Below are 17120 nucleotides of genomic sequence, written 5' to 3' on the forward strand. Positions count from 1 at the left end.
AAGGATGGTGTATCTATTCTGAAGTTACAAGTCACATGACACCTGATAGAAGCTTTTATTAAAACTAAATAACAGGGAAATAATCAATTTAACTAGTTGAAGCAAAGTACATGCAGAGGGTTCCAGACATGGAATTTAGCCATAACAGTAAAAGATGTGTTGCTTATTCTTTGTCTAGAAGTATGACTGCTGTGCGTAAAGGGTATGACAGCTACAGGACTCACTATAATATAGGGAACAGTGTGCTATCCTTGATGTAAAGTGGGTGGTAGTCATTGCCAAAAGTATTTACGTCTTTTCAACACAATAAAGGAACAGGTGAGACCCTGAGGAATCAATGCTTATATCCACACATGACCTAAATGCCCGGGTCACAAACAAAACATCAAGGAACTGCAAAAGAAAAAAAGATCCAAAAGATAATGTGACGTGATGACATCACAGGAAATAAGAACAAAAGAGAAAAATTGACAGTAGTTAGACTACTCGTGACTAAATGGCCAAAGTCAGAGCAAAACCCCAAAAATACAAGTGAGCAGTTACAACCAAATCCAGATTCAGTGCAAAAGAAAATGATAAAGTAAACCAATCTGGACATCTGTAATACAAGGCTACAAGGCACACAGTCTTTGGAAGACACATCTCAGTTCTCAGAAGGGGAAGCCAAAACTAGAGAGAGGTTGTTGAGGAAAAAAGAATACCATGGAAAATAAAGAAGTTTTTCAAAAGATCTGTTGAAGGGGGAAGGTCCCATGTGATATGGAAAATGTATACTCCAAGCAAAATAACAATTGTGTTTAGAATAAAAGTTACAACGAAAAGAGATAGATAAAGATAAGATATAAAAGCCATATAAGAGACCCCTATTAATATGAGAGAGGGATCTGATCTGTTGCAAAAGAGTGCAGCATTGAAATAAAAATTCTGCATCACAGAACCACATTGGGTTTAGGCACCTGCTCATAGCAAAGAATGTTGTACGCCAGCAATAATTAATATTGCAAACATAGACAATTATGAGATTTAAAGGATCATTATCGCAAAAGACTTGGGCTTGCTGGCTTTCTGTGATATCTAATCTATGGAACAATGTCTTACAGAACATCCTGACAATATCTCCAGGTTCAGCCTTGGTTTCATGTAGCTCAAAGGAAAAACATGATTTTATAAAGCTAACATATAGCTGATATATAGCGGGTCCATATAATAAAGAAGAGATGGGCAGCACTCACCGATCCTTAAAATGGTTTGTCCTTTATTCAATCAAAATATAAAACCTTCATGGCTCGGGGGGTGAAGATAGGAGTGTGCAGGCACTGACGATGGCCGTTTCGCACTGGTATAGAACTTCTACGGGTCACAGTACTATGATTGAATAAAGGACAACCCATTTTAAGGATCAGTGAGTGCTGCCCATCTCTTCTTTGTTTTATGGACTGCATTTCAATGTTTTTTCAGAGGAGCACCCGAGATCCAGAGGCTAAGCTTCAATGAGTACACTGCGTGCCAGGTACTTCGATCCACTGAAGTCGGCGGTGCTGTCCACTACTTATCTTTTTGATAGACACTGATATATAACGAGTAATATAATATATTGGCAAATTATGGATTACAATTGCTGTATTGATTATGTTCCTTATCACATGAAAATGCAGATGAAGCTTCTAAGAGAAAAGATAAAACAGTTGAGACATAGCTTGGTAGATAAAGAACAAGGTACACGAAGAGAAAAATGTCTTGAGACAGAAAGTGTTAGAACTCGTCCAGACTACAGAAAATAAGGTGGTGGAAACAGACATGATCATCATTGAAAATAATGCTGTGAATGTGAACATCGGAGAACTTAAACAAGCCATAGTGAATATTTCTGCTCTGTCATTATTGGCGGAGATGTGCTGGGGTGATCATGAAGCTGCACCTAATTGACTAAGTCTTAGCTGTTGAGAAGTGGTGTTGGAATATAAAACAACTGCAGACTTATGCTGTGGAGGGACTATCTTTATCAGGCAGCAGATTGTGCTATGTTCTAGACTATATTGTACGACTTCTCTGGTGTGTTTAGTCTTGTCCTTCCGGTAATTCTCCCTCTGTGATGACTTAGTTCATTATTACTTCATGTCCCATGTAAAACAGTTTATTTAATTCTTCTATGTTGTGGATTGTTCAATGCAGTTTGTTCCTCACAAAGAGTTCGGTGCAAGCACGAAGCGTGTAAAAATAAAATCTACAAAATTACTTTTCCATTCTGGAACAGCTTCCATCATACAACGGTCTACTCTGAAACGTCAGTCTCCTTTTTCTGCTAATCAATTCCCAAAGAGGGTTACCCTTCATTTGTCGACAGGACTGCAGCAGCTGTAATATTTATGAGCAATTAGTGTAGTTGTAACAATCACAACCTTTTCAGGGTAACAACTACTATACTTAGAAAACAGAGCGAAATATGGGGCACAAGAACAGTCAGCTCACCAAACTTTGATTAGCAGTCTTCATCTGTTAGACATCATATGGAGCCGTCCCAAAAAGAGAATATCCTCCACTTGGTCTGCTTCTCCCATGTCTATGGATCTCTTTTAGTGACCTGGTACTACAGTTTTAAATGTGACAAATAAACTATATATTTTTTATATTTTTGGCTACCGCTAGAGGATATTCTCTTTTTTTTCTACTAAACAACTACTATAACTCCCTTCTCATCTGTTCCTTTCAATATCATCCTATGTGCACTTGTCTCTCCCCCTCATTAATTCTTCTACATTATCTGAATGCTGAGGGTTATGCTGAATGCAAAAATCTGGAAGAGGAACCAGCAGCTAATATCAAGTCTCAGAAAAGGAGATTTTATAATAACTAATATAGGAAATGAGTGATAGAATCAATGTCACTGTGACTACTTCATGCTGCCTTCACATGTTCATTTGAACAGGTAATGAAGCCAGATGTCATGACTCTGGACGGGATGATCTAGCCTCCGTCCTGGTCAGGTCAGGGTTAACACGAGTTGCCTCTCTCTGGTTCTGGGGCAGCTATTTAATACTGGTGGTTCTTCGGTCTGGTGTCAGTGATACGTCCATGTACTCGGTTAGTGGTTGTTGACCCAGGTTACTCATCTGTAGTCATTGTGCCTCTGCGCTTGTGAGTTTTGTTGTGAATGACCTGGTTCTGTCCCCTAACTTCTGCCTCTGTTTTCTGCTCGGTCCTGATCTGTCCTTCCTGGTTCTCTGACCCCTTGGCTCGTCTCGGTTTATTCTTCTGTCTTGTCCCTGGTACCTCGCTCTCGACCCTCTGCTTCCCATTGACTACATTTTGTTCTCTGCTCTGTGTTCCGTGCTCTCGGCTTATTCCCAGTCCTCTCGCGCGGTGGCTCTGCCCCTCTGCGATCACATGACTGTCTAGCCTCAGGTCCTGTGCATACAGCGTACCTTAGTGTCAGGTCCTCTGCGCACTGCGTGCCCTGCTCCTTACCCTCTCGGTTCTCGGTCCTGTGCCCCCTGCTTGCGCCATCCAGGCTTTCCACAGTGACACTATCAGTGTCATTACACCAGGTTTTGTTCTTATTTTATTCCCACTGCTCCACTGAGTATTCAATATTTTGCTTTTTTAAATCTGCTATACTATTCCATGCCATGGGCTTTTCATTCAGTGTTAATTCTGAAGGTCTTTACCAACAGGTTGTGATTCTCTGAGGGTGCGTTTTTAGGCTGCGCTGCATAATAACCTCCTTTAGTAAACACCATAAACATTAGCAGCAAATAAAAAGGCCTGTATCTCAAACTGCATAGCATAATTTTAAAAAAGCAAAACACTGAATACTCAAGAGAGCAGTGTTAATAAAACACGTGTCTAAACAGCCAACTTTTGACATGGTGACAGGTCCTCTTTAAGCAGAATAGGAACTGGTCTCAACGTGTTTCATAAAGTGTCTGAAGTATAAGATAACTGTATGAGAAAGTTATATATAGATGACCATGCAGAAGTTCCCACTCCTAATTACTTTACTACATGAAGCTAGTGACAGATGCTTACCATTGGAGCAGAATTCGAGTCCACTATACATTATGCAAACTTGACAGCAATTTAAATTTACCACTGAACACATAAGACAGGTATTAATATTATATTTAAGATACCCCTAAAATTGTATTTATAAAAGCTTCTATATTTTTCTTACATTAATGATTTAGCTAAGTATTCATTTCATGGCAAAAAGTCCCTTTTTTTTTTTACACAATGCGGAGTTGTGCCAAAATGTTACAACTTTTTCATGGCGGCTTGAAGCATCTGTGCTAAAATGGTCAGAGCTATGGAGGAGCGAGGGCTTCCTATTGACTTGTATAAACTTTAAAAAAACTCAAAACTTAGAGATTTGAGACTATGAGGAAGATTTGCAGAGTTTCTAATCCAAAAACTCAGTTTGTTAACATGTGTTCACACTGAGTTTTGTGAGGAGGAAAAATCTCAAAATCCTCCTCAAATACTCAAAACTTGGTTCTGGGGATGTATTAATGTTCTGATGATGGTTCTGGTGATGCATTCATGTAAGTACTCCTTTAAAAAAAAAATTCAGCTTTTTCCATTGGTTGAGTATGAGATTATAGCCCTTAGACCACAAAATTGTGCACCCCTGTTTTAAATAGTATAGAAAAACTGGAATTTGTTGGAGAAAGTAGTTTTGACATTTAAGGATTGTGAAATGAATGCCAGTGGATACCAGCAATAGTGTAACGCTCATGCCGGCACCCATGCATGATTCTTCTTCCCCCTCCATGCAGGGATACCGACATACTCACTAACATGGCAGCACAGTCACCTCCCCTTTTCCTGCTTCCTGGTTGTGCTTCTGTGTGCGCAGCACAGCATCCCAGCAGTGTGTGCGTGTGCTCCCTCTCCTTGTTCTTAAAGGGGCAGCGTGTGCACATTGTAGATGCCCCCAGCCAATAGCTGGGATGCATCTAGTGTAAAAGACACCTTCCCCAATAAGGAGGTGCCTGAGCAACCCCTATAGTGGTGTATTTGTGTGTGCACAACTGTATTTTAACAGGTCCCTCTTTCTATGTAGCTGAGAGTTTGACCAAGTCCCTGGTCTTCGTGTGGCCAGGTCCTGAATCTGAACCCCTGATCCTTGTGTGGTCAGGGTCCGAACCCGAAACCGCACCTAGCGGTCCCTGTAGTGAAAAGCAGCATCAGCAGTATCTTAACCATGAAGACACATATGGTGGTACCAGTACTCTGAAGCCACTCCGGCGGTACCTGAACCTCCTGAAGCCGCAATGGCAATTCTTGAATTTTGAAACCACATTGGCAGTTCCTGAACCCTGAAGCTGCACTGGCAAGCTTCAGTGTCCGTACTGTTGGAGCCTGTTCCAGGAATCAAATTCAGCCCTGTCTGTGACTCTGTCAGTATCCGATCTGCCTGAGGATCCAGAACCTGTGCAGTCTGAGCAGAGTCAGAATCCTGTCTTGCAAAACTACTCTGAGCCCAGCCTGTGTCAGCGTACCTGACCCTTAAGAATGAGAGTCATTTGTGCTACTGAACCTTGGAGTTTTTCACAATTCCCAGGACAAAGACAGAAGGGATGCTCCTCACAACCACCACAATAGCATCACTCCTTATCACGACTGAGTTCAGGCTAAGGAATAAACGGTGTCTGGAAGAACTAAGCCAGACATGACAGTTTCCTCTTACCCGTCACCTCTCAGGTCTGCTCCTGGAAGCTGGGAAGGGAAGGTGTAGCAAAAGATTTGAGACTTGGCTCATCGAAGACCTTTTGGAAGGCTACCAGAAAGGCCTGTAGGTCCGAAATGACAGGATCCCCTTCTCCCACAAGGGGTTGAGCCATGCTAGGGCATCTTCTGCTAGGTAAGACATAAGTAATCCCACCTTAACCCGATCTGACAGAAACTGATTGGCCAGTAGCTCATAGTGCTGAATGCACTGCGCTAGGAATGCACGGCACTGCTACGGATCCACACCATACAATGGTGGATCAGATAGGACGGGTTCCACTTCTGGAGCGTAGGTTGCAGGCTATATTGTCATGGGTGTCGGTACTTCAACTTATGCATGTAAAGAAGCTGCGGAGACACCATCACGTGTTTCTCGACGCAAGCAGTGAATAGCCAGGCCTTTCCCCGGGAAGGAACAACCACGGGAAGGGCAGCATCCTATGAAGGAAAGCCACCTATGCCAAGCATGGTATCCATCCACAGACAGCTGTTTCGGGGTTTTTGCCCCTCATCAGTGTGGAGTAGGAATCTGGCTATTAGGAGCTGTGCCTAGTAAAAAGGCTATAAAGGCACAGATGATTGGCCTCGGGGAGACCAAAACATCCAACACCGCGGAGACACCATTACGTGTTTCTCAACGCAGTGATTCCAGAACACTGCCCCCATCCCTTATGGGAAATATGCAGATGCATGTAAAGAAGCTGCGGAGACACCATCACGTGTTACTCGACGCAAGCAGTGAATAGCCAGGCCTTTCCCCGGGAAGGAACAACCACGGGAAGTGCAGCATCCTATGAAGGAAAGCCACCTATGCCAAGCATGGTATCCATCCACAGACAGCTGTTTCGGGGTTTTTGCCCCTCATCAGGGTGGAGTAGGAATCTGGCTATTAGGAGCAGTGCCTAGTAAAAAGGCTATAAAGGCACAGATGATTGGCCTCGGGGAGACCAAAACATCCAACACCGCGGAGACACCATCACGTGTTTCTCAACGCAGTGATTCCAGAACACTGCCCCCATCCCTTATGGGAAATATGCAGATGCATGTAAAGAAGCTGCGGAGACACCATCACGTGTTTCTCGACGCAAGCAGTGAATAGCCAGGCCTTTCCCCGGGAAGGAACAACCACGGGAGGGGCAGCATCCTATGAAGGAAAGCCACCTATGCCAAGCATGGTATCCATCCACAGACAGCTGTTTCGGGGTTTTTGCCCCTCATCCTGTTGTTCCTTCCTGGGGAAAGGCCTGGCTATTCACTGGCTATCTTTACATGCATCTGCATATTTCCCATAAGGGATGAGGGCTGTGTTCTGGAATCACTGCGTTGAGAAACACGTGATGGTGTCTCCGTGGTGTTGGATGTTTTGGTCTCCCCGAGGCCAATCATCTGTGCCTTTATAGCCTTTTTACTAGGCACTGCTCCTAATAGCCAGATTCCTACTCCACACTGATGAGGGGCAAAAACCCCGAAACAGCTGTCTGTGGATGGATACCATGCTTGGCATAGGTGGCTTTCCTTCATAGGATGCTGCCCTTCCCGTGGTTGTTCCTTCCCGGGGAAAGGCCTGGCTATTCACTGCTTGCGTCAAGAAACACGTGATGGTGTCTCCGCAGCTTCTTTACATGCATCTGCATATTTCCCATAAGGGATGGGGGCAGTGTTCTGGAATCACTGCGTTGAGAAACACGTGATGGTACTTCAACTTAGACTGGAGCAGCTGACATCAGGGCTTTGAATTGGGCATTCACTGTCTGTAGATGGAACAAATTTTTCCTCCTGCTGTTACTGGAGAGATAGGTGTTGCAACAACACTGATTGCAAATGGCCATGGAGATCAGCAGGGTCCATGGTCTGATACAACTGTTACAGACAACATATTTTAGCATTAAAATAGCATTAGCACAGTGAACCAGAAATTAAAGTAACCAGAAGGGGTGCCATTGCAATAGTTCAACAACTAGCAGTGAGGGTCCTTATAGTAACTATCAGCAATGCTTGTGAAGGAGTAGCAAACTCATTTTCAACTTTGTTACAAGGAGAATTGCTTCCCTCATGGATGATAAACTATTGATTTATCATTGCCTTTGCAATTTTTTGTGTATAGTTTGCATGTATTATGCCTTTTTTGCACCCAAATCATTACTCTATTTGCCCCTTTCTTGCAGTCTATTTGATATGTGCTGTAGGATTTCATGCTCAGCAGCTAAATAAATGATTTAGACCCTGGATACTCATACACGGCTGAGCCAGTCCCAGTTTGGTCAAATAAAATGGCTATTGTTCATACTTGCGACTTGCAGTTTGGAGCATACTGCCCTGTGCAGACTCCTTTCAGAGAGATTCTGGTTTGCCTCTCCCTTGCTCCAACACAACCCACTCTGATTAGCTATCCCAGCTGACAGAGAGCAAGGTGAAAACATGTTCTGGTTCTTAGTCCAAACTAACCAAGTGATAGGATTTAACCCTAGTCTATGTGGCTTTCCTACAGTGCTTGTTCACCTTTTAGTTTTTTCTGCTTTGCCCGTGGAGTATAGCGATTCTAAATGTTTACGCAAGATTCATCAATTACGATAAATTAGGAAAAATTTGTTGCAGCATCACTACAGGTCCATACTGGTTGATTTTTGAGTACGCTAGTATTTTGACACAACTTTTGTGACCTTTGGCACCAAAAATCACAAAAACAGTTCAAGACATAAAAAAGCCCAATTGTTACCGTACGCTAAATTCATCAATCTTGTGCGCCATTTTGGAGAATTTGGCGTCAAAGACGGCAACTAATACCACTAGCCAAAAAATGAAAATGACTTAAAACCACCCCACAAATGATTAATCGGGGCCGAAGTGTCTAGTGTATTCTCTTAGAGCTTCTAGTGCCTAAACTAATCCCTACTAATAGTATGTACAGTACCTTCAGCTATGATATGTGCTGACATTAATCTAGTGTGCATAGCCAATGCATTAAGCTGTAAGATCTGCTTTAAGCTTCATCTAGACAGGATCAGACAAACCCTTTGTGCATAAGTTGGTGACTTAATTTGTTATTCTCTATTGGAGACAGAGTGTATGGTCTCGCACAATCTACAGATCATATGGTCTAGTGCAACTTGCCCAGAACTTACTATATCAAAATAATGTGTGCAGCATGTGTTCCCTGTTTTGCTGCTCAGCGAGAATGCCTCTTATCTGGAGTGCTTCTTGGATGGGCTTTGGTGCTTTTTTTTTATCAACACAACTGGTCATCTGACTTTAGGTGGCTGGAGCCTAGAGATTCATTAGTAGGCACAGCTGTCAAAAAGTATCACACCCTCAAGAGGCCACTTTCAAACATATGTTACTAGATCACTGTAAACTCATGAAATTTAACACAACACATTATGTTTATAGCCTGGTACCACAAGGGTATATTTATAACAGACATTTTGTCTCGTTATTTTGCTGTGATATTTAAAACTGCAGCAAATAGCATATATCACAATTCCCTACATATTTCATATCTGCGTCAAGACTTCCATTGACAGCTGTGCCAGATACCTCTGCAAATGGATCAGGCCATGGCGAACCCTGACAGATTCCAGATCACACATGTGGATAGGATTTAAGGGTCAGCTAGTAGCTAGCTAGTATGCTTTGCCCAACTGTGGGCAAAGCCGAAAAGCATTAGTGCGCATGCGTCGGCGCACTATGTCCCGGAAGTATTTTGCTGTGTTTCGGGACATAGTGCGCCGGCGCATGCGCACTAATGCTTTTCGGCTTTGCTTGCAGTTGGGCAAGGCATACTCCGCGTGCGCAAGGCGAGATTGCATTGCGCACGTGTGTACTACGGAGGAAACCTAATCAAATTCAAGACAATATTGCGGCCAGCGGGAAAGGAAGGGGTGCATGAAAGAACAGAAAACACCGCCCATCGGACCATTAACAGAGCCCGCCAAATTCAGGTGACAGGTTCCCTTTAAAGCTCTATCATGCAATGATGCAGTCATACAACAACACAATCCAGAGAAACTAAACTCTTCTCCAAAACTCATTTACAATGGACTGAGGCAAAATGGAAACTGTTCGGTGGTCAGATGAATCAAAAAGTGTTTTTTTTTATGTATACCATGTGAACTGTGTCCTGTGGCCTCAAGAGGAGAGGGACCATCCAGCTTATCAGCGTACAGTTCCTGCATCTATGATGGTAGGGGGCTGCATTAGTGCCTATGGCATGGGCAGCTTATACATCCCGAAAGGCGTTATCAATCCTCGGCATTATATAGAGGCTTCAGAACAAAAATTCCTTCCAAACAATGTCTATTTCAGGGAAGATATTGTACATTTTAGCAAGCCAATGGTAAACCCCGTACTGCATCCACCGTAACAGCGTGGCTTCACAGAAGAAAAGTTTGGGTGATGAACCGGCCACATGCAGTCCAGACCTTTCACCAATAGAAAAGATTTGGTGCATTATGAAAAGATAAATCTGGCAAAGACGACCCAGGATTGTTGAGCAATGAGAATCCTACATCAGACAAGAATTGGACAACATTCCTCTCCCAAAACTCCAGCAATTCATCTCACTTACAAGACATTTAATGACTGTGGAAAAAGAAGTGAGGATGCTACATGATGGCAGACATGTCCATGTTCCAACTTGTTTGACATGCGTTGCTGCCATCAATTTCTAAATTAGTTAATTTTTTCAAATGACATAGAAAAATTGTTTCACTTTCACCTTCTGATCTGTGTTCTATATTTTGTTGTTAATAACATACTGCTATAAGAGATTCCAAATCATTGCATTCTTGTTTTTTTTATATTTTACAAGGTACCAAAACTTTTTTGGAATTGGGGTTGTACATTTTATGGAAGACATTTACGTGTACTATAAACTAAAATAGATCATAAGACATGGCAATCTAGGGAGGCATACAAAATTGTGTGTATGAAGTTTGTCACAAATGCAATAGTTTCTAGTCTTTCATCAAATCTGTTGTCTGATTTCTATTAAATACCACAATGACACGTGACCGCATGCATGCAAATTGTATACTTGCAGTCATGTGACTCTCCACTCTCAAAGCAGGCACCACTGAATCCTGACAGCACGCGGTGCACATGCCGTGAGGTCCCACAAGACCGAAGTCACATAGACTTTCATCCCATATCTGGACAACCCCTGTAACAGCATTTTACAATAGCCAGAAATAGTATATCTTGCATTTTGCAAATTTCAAGCTAGAATAATATTAAATATTTATTATCAAGGACAACATCTGCAAAGAGTTTGTATGTTCTCTCCGTGTTTGCGTGGGTTTCCTCTGGGCACTCCGGTTTCCTCCCACATTCCAAAGACATACTGATAGGGAATTTAGATTGTGAGCCCTAACGGGGACAGCGATGATAATGTGTGCAAAATTGTAAAGCGCTGCGTAATATGTTAGCGCTATATAAAAATAAAGATCATCATCATTACAATATTTTCACTTATTTGTGTTACTTAGTTCTCTTTATTTACTTTTAGTACTAGTTTAAAAATCTGTTGGTTTTTTTTGTCAACTTTATGTAGAAACATGCAAAAACTGAAGGGTTCACAAACAAGATTACTTTTTAAAGGGAATCTAACATCAATTTAGTCATATATCAGCTAAAACTAATACCTTATTCAGCACCTGTGCTGCTTTCCATAAATGGTTATAAAAGCCCCTGACTCCCCTGTATACCCCCCAAAAACCTTTTGAAGTTCTCCTGCGCTGTACGTTAATCCTGTCTGTCCGGTCCAAATGGCGTCCATTATGTGCTATCTATACCTCCTCCCGGCTACTGCTCGCCATCCTCCTGCCTTGATTGACATGAATGATGCCTCCTGCATCATCCAAATTGCATGGCGAAATCTTGCGCCTGAGCAGAGAAATCGTGCCGGCGCACTTTGCTTTGCCATACTGTGTGCATGTGCACTTATGTTTTGGCTCTGCTAGCACTAGAGCAAAGAATAGTGCACAGGCATGATTTATCTGCGCGGGCACAAGATTTCACCCAGCAATGTGGATGACACAGGAGGCATTAGATCATATAGTAGATGATACAAAATCAAATCCATACACAGCGCAACTCCTCGACCTATCAAAATGACCGTTGCCATGATGAGAGCATGCTCATTAAATACTTCAATCCAATTCGGTCAAGTCATTTTATGTTCTGTATTATGTGTTGTGTATTGTATTGAATAAGATATATTCCTAAACCTGATATTGACCAAGTACCTTAAATTTAAGGAGCTTGGTCCTGGGCTTTAACTCTACTATCGTGAATTTACAGAGTGGGGTTAAGCTCCTGAAAACTAGTGGGAGCAGATGGGGTATCCGACTGTCAGACACAGCTGGGAATCCTGGAGAGAAGGGAACAGAACTGTCAGCATGGCCAATACTTCTTTAGGACTTGACAATCGCTGTAGGGGGCAGTTTTCCCTTTAACTGGGGTTCCAATGTAATAAATTAATAATAAAGGGAAAAAAAATGTTTCCCCATAAATATATATTTTTTTTTTTACGTTGGACATTTGAACATTGTACTAATTATAACCTCACTGATAGTAGCCAAGGCATGTAAGTGTGTGGATTTATGCTTGTGCCAATCATTTTAATTCCTGGATAAATCAAGATATTTAAAAAAAAATTGTTTCCATCATTCGCATATCATTAACATGTCTAAAAATGTTACAACTTTTCCTTCTTGTTGCAATTTGAATTTTGAGGAATGTGTATGTTATTAGTAACACATATATGTTTACATATACATACTGTATCTGTCTATATAATCGTCTAAGGGGTACTTCCGTCTGTCTGTCTCTCTGTCTGTTTGTAACGGAAATCCCGCATCGCTGATTGCTCGCAGCTGGTAGGCCGCGACCAATCAGTGACAGACTTAGTCCGGCCGCGAATTGGCCCCTCCCTACTCTCCTCAAGTCAGTGCCCTCTCCCTACTCACCTCCAGTCAGTGCCAGTGTGTCGCCCCATCCCGGACCAACTTTTTACTATTGATGCTGCCTATCAATAGTAAAAAGATATAATGTTAAAAATAATTTAAAAAAAATAAAAATTGTGCTATTCTCACCTTCCGACGTCCGCCGATGTGCGCGATGCGGCTGCCAGCTTCCGTTCCTAGAGATGCATTGCGAAATTACCCAGATGACTTAGCAGTCTCGCGACTGAGACCAAGCTTTCTGACACCCGACAGCACATTGCTCTCTAGAACAGTTTCTAAACACCCTGTGTCAGATGCAGCAAAGCATCCCAAGAACATAACAGAGCCTCCTCCATGTTTCACTGTAGGGACAGTGTTCTTTTCTTGATATGCTTCATTTTTCCATCTGTGAACATAGAACTGATGTGCCTTGCCAAAAAGTTCCATTTTTGTCTCACTTGTCCATAGGACATTCTCTCAGAAGCTTTGTGGCTTGTCAACATGTAATTTAGCAAATTCCAGTCTGGCTTTTTTATGATTTTTTTTCAACAATGGTGTCCTCCTTGGTCATCTCCCATAAAGTCCACATTGGCTCATACAACGACGGATGGTGCGATCTGACACCGATGTTCCTTGAGCTTGAAGGTCACCTCTAATCTGTTTAGAAGTTTTTTCTGGCCTCTTTTGTTACCATTCGTATTATCTGTCTCTTTGATTTGTCATCAATTTTCCTCCTTCGCCACGTCCAGGGAGGTTGGCTACAGTCCCATGGATCTTAAATTTCTGAATAATATGTGCAACTGTAGTCACAGGACCATCAAGCTGCTTGGAGATGTCCTTATAATTTTTACCTTTAACATGTTTGTCTATTATTATTATTATTTATTATTATTATAGCGCCATTTATTCCATGGCGCTTTACATGTGAGGAGGGATATACATAATAAAAACAGGTACAATAATCTTGAACAATACAAGTCACAACTGGTACAGGAGGAGAGAAGACCCTGCCCGCGAGGGCTCACAATCTACAAGGGGTGGGTGAGGATACACTAGGTAAGGATAGAGCTGGTCGTGCAGTGGTTTGGTCGATCAGTGATTACTGCAGGTTGTAGGCTTGCCGGAAGAGGTACGTCTTCAGGTTCTTTTTGAAGGTTTCGATGGTAGGTGAGAGTCTGATATGTTGTGGTAGAGAGTTCCAGAGTAGGGGATGATGCGCGAGAGAAATCTTGTATACGATTGACTGTCTATAATTTTTTTTCTAATCTCCTGAGACAACTCTTTCCTTCGCTTGCTCTGGTCCATGTTGAATGTGATACATACCATGTCACCAAACAGCACAGTGAGTATCTGTGCTATATACATATACAGGGTGGGCCATTTATATGGATACACCTAAAAAAAATGGGAATGGTTGGTGATATCAACTTTCTGTTTGTGGCACATTAGTATATGGGAGGGGGAAAACTTTTCAAGATGGGTGGTGACCATGGTGGCCATTTTGGATCCAATTTTATTTTTTTCAATGGGAAGAGGGTCAAGTGACATCAAACTTATTGAGAATTTCACAAGAAAAACAATGGTGTGCTTGGTTTTAACGTAACTTTATTCTTTCATGAGTTATTTAGAAGTTTATGATCACTTATAAAATGTGTTCAAAGTGCTGCCCCTTGTGTTGGATTGTGAATGCAACTCTCTTCTCCCACTCTTGACACACTGATAGCAACACTGCAGAAATAATGCTAGCACAGGCTTCCAGTGTCCGTTGTTTCAGATGCTGCACATCTTGTATTTTCACAACATAGACCACCGCATTATGGGTGTCAGGTCCAAGCATTCCTACATGAACAGTTTCCTGGAAAGTGGATTGGTCATCGTGGGCCAGTTGAATGGCCACCAAGGTCTTCCGATCTGACCCCCTTAGACTTTTATCTTTGGGGTCATCTGAAGGAAATTGTCTATGCTGTGAAGATATACTTGTCATGACTCTGGACAGGATGGTGCCACCTCCATCCTGGTCAGGTCAGGGTTAATTTTAGTCCGCCTCTCTTTGGTTCTGGGGTGGCTATTTAATGTTGGCAGTTCCTGGATTGTGTGTTGGTGATACTTCCGTATACTCGGCTTGTGGTTGCTGACCCAGGTTCTCGTCTGTGAACATTGTGCTAGTCTGTGCTAGTGTGCCTTGCTATCTATGACTCGGTTTTGTTCTCTGACTTCAGTCTTTGCATTCTGCTTTGTACTGCTCTGTCTGTCCTGGTTATCAGACCCCTTGGCTTGTCCCTGTTTACGCTTTGTCTTATGCCTAACGTACTTCACTCCCTCCTTCCTGGCTTTGACCCTCAGCTCTATTTGACTACGTTTTCTGCCTGTGCCCTGCACACTTTTGTTTAGTGTCATTCCCTACACTCACGTGCTGTGGCTCCGCCCCTTGATCACGTGACTGCTCTGTGCCAGGTCCTGTGCACACTGCATTAGAGTAAGGTCCTTGAGTTCAGCGTGACATCTTTCTGCACTCACTACGTTTATTTGTGCCCCCCTTATAGCGCCCCCTAGGCAGCGCAAGTGACAACTGAGGTGTCACAAAAGGACCAAAATTCCTCCTGACATGTGTGCAAATCTCATCAACAACTACAAAAAAAGTCTGACTGCTGTGATTGCCAACAAGGGTTTTTCCACCAAGTATTAAGTTTTGTTTGCCAGAGAGATCAAATACTTATTTCTCACTGCAAAATGCAAATAAATTTATATAATTTATACAATGTGATATTCTGGATTTTAGTTTTGATATTCTAACTCTCAATGTTAAAATGAACCTACCTTTAAAATTATAGACTGTTCATGTCTTTGTCAGTGGGCAAACTTACAAAATCAGCAAGGGATCAAATACTTATTACCCCCACCGTATATAATATATAAAATTAATTTTATTACATAAATCAAAAACCTACATATATTCCACAAAAAAACTACATATATTGCATGTTTGTTATCCTGATGACTATAATAACCTAGAGGATTAATTCAACAGGTTACTTAATGCGCAACATGAAAAAAAATACAATATGTCCCAAATAAAATAAAACCTCATACAGCCATGTACAGTGCCGTGCGAAAGTATTCGGCTCCCTGGAACTTTTCAACCTTTTCCTACATATCATGCTTCAAACATAAAGATACCAAATGAAAGACAATGATCCCAAACATAAAGCAAAATCTACAATGGAATGGTTCACAAATAAACACATCCGGGTGTTAGAATGGCCAAGACAAAGTCCAGACCTCAATCCGATCGAGAATCTGTGGAAAGAGCTGAAAACTGCTGTTTACAAACGATCTCCATCAAACCTCACTGACCTCGAGCTGTTTGTCAAGGAAGAATGGGCAAGAATTTCCGTCTCTCCGTGTACAAAACTGATAGAGACATACCCCAAGCGACTTGCAGCTGTAATCTCAGCAAAACGTGGCGCAACAAAGTATTAAGATAAGGGAGTTGAATAATATTGCACGCACCACTTTTCAGTTTTAGAATTTCCACAAAAATTTAAAATAACCAATAAATTTTGTTCAACTTCACAATTGTGTTCCACTTGTTGTTGATTCTTCACCAAAAATTTACATTTGGTATCTTTATGTTTGAAGCATGATATGTGGGAAAAGGTTGAAAAGTTCCAGGGAGCCGAATACTTTTGCAAGGCACTGTAAGTGAAACAACAAAAAGTTAGGCAAAAAAATGAAAAAAAAAAAGACCCTTTTAGAGCGGGTCACTGAAGGATTAGAAATTATTTTATATATGTTTTTTACATATTTATTTATACAAAAGTGTTTTCTACAGCCCTGCTCCTGGCGTTGATCTTGTAGATGTATTGTCAGCTCATTCGAGATCATTACAACATAGATGTGTGTCATACTGTGGCAGCTGAAGGCACATTTTTGTCATTGGTCAAGCATACACATACCCTTCCATTTGTAATACAATAATTTCACAGTGTACTCCTGGTGTTAACAGCTATAGATACTATAAGGACATTTGGTGAAAAACAAAATGAATTAATTAATGGCTTGATCCTGTGAAGGAATTGACTGAAATTTACTTTTGTAGTTGATGCCTTAACAGTTTTTACCTTAGTATCTTAGTAGTTGATACTTTTTAATGGCTGACCAAAGAGATAAGTAGTAAGATTTCAAGACTACTTCAAGTAGTCGTTATTGGTCATCAATCATCTTTTCAGTTATCCATTGAAAGATATCATCTGAGAAGTCTAAGCTCTCCATCTACTAGCAAAATGCTCCAAAGATACAGTATTTTTTCCTTTGAGGCTATGACAGAGGATTGAGACATATGGTGATCACAAGTAGGTTATTTGTAATTTATGCTTTTATCAATATTGGATAGGATCTAATACATGTACTAGAATTAGCACTTGGACACGGTTGCTTATACTGTGTGGATGC

General features: G+C 41.6%; 1 protein-coding gene across 2 annotated transcripts in view; it reads right to left on the minus strand.

The window, feature by feature from the left end:
- MYPN (myopalladin) overlaps nucleotides 1-17120 on the minus strand; it is a 288939-nt gene that overhangs the window by 59540 nt on the left and 212279 nt on the right. The window lies entirely within an intron of this gene.

This window comes from Ranitomeya imitator, chromosome 2 (assembly GCF_032444005.1).
Source record: "Ranitomeya imitator isolate aRanImi1 chromosome 2, aRanImi1.pri, whole genome shotgun sequence".
Taxonomy (NCBI): domain Eukaryota; kingdom Metazoa; phylum Chordata; class Amphibia; order Anura; family Dendrobatidae; genus Ranitomeya; species Ranitomeya imitator.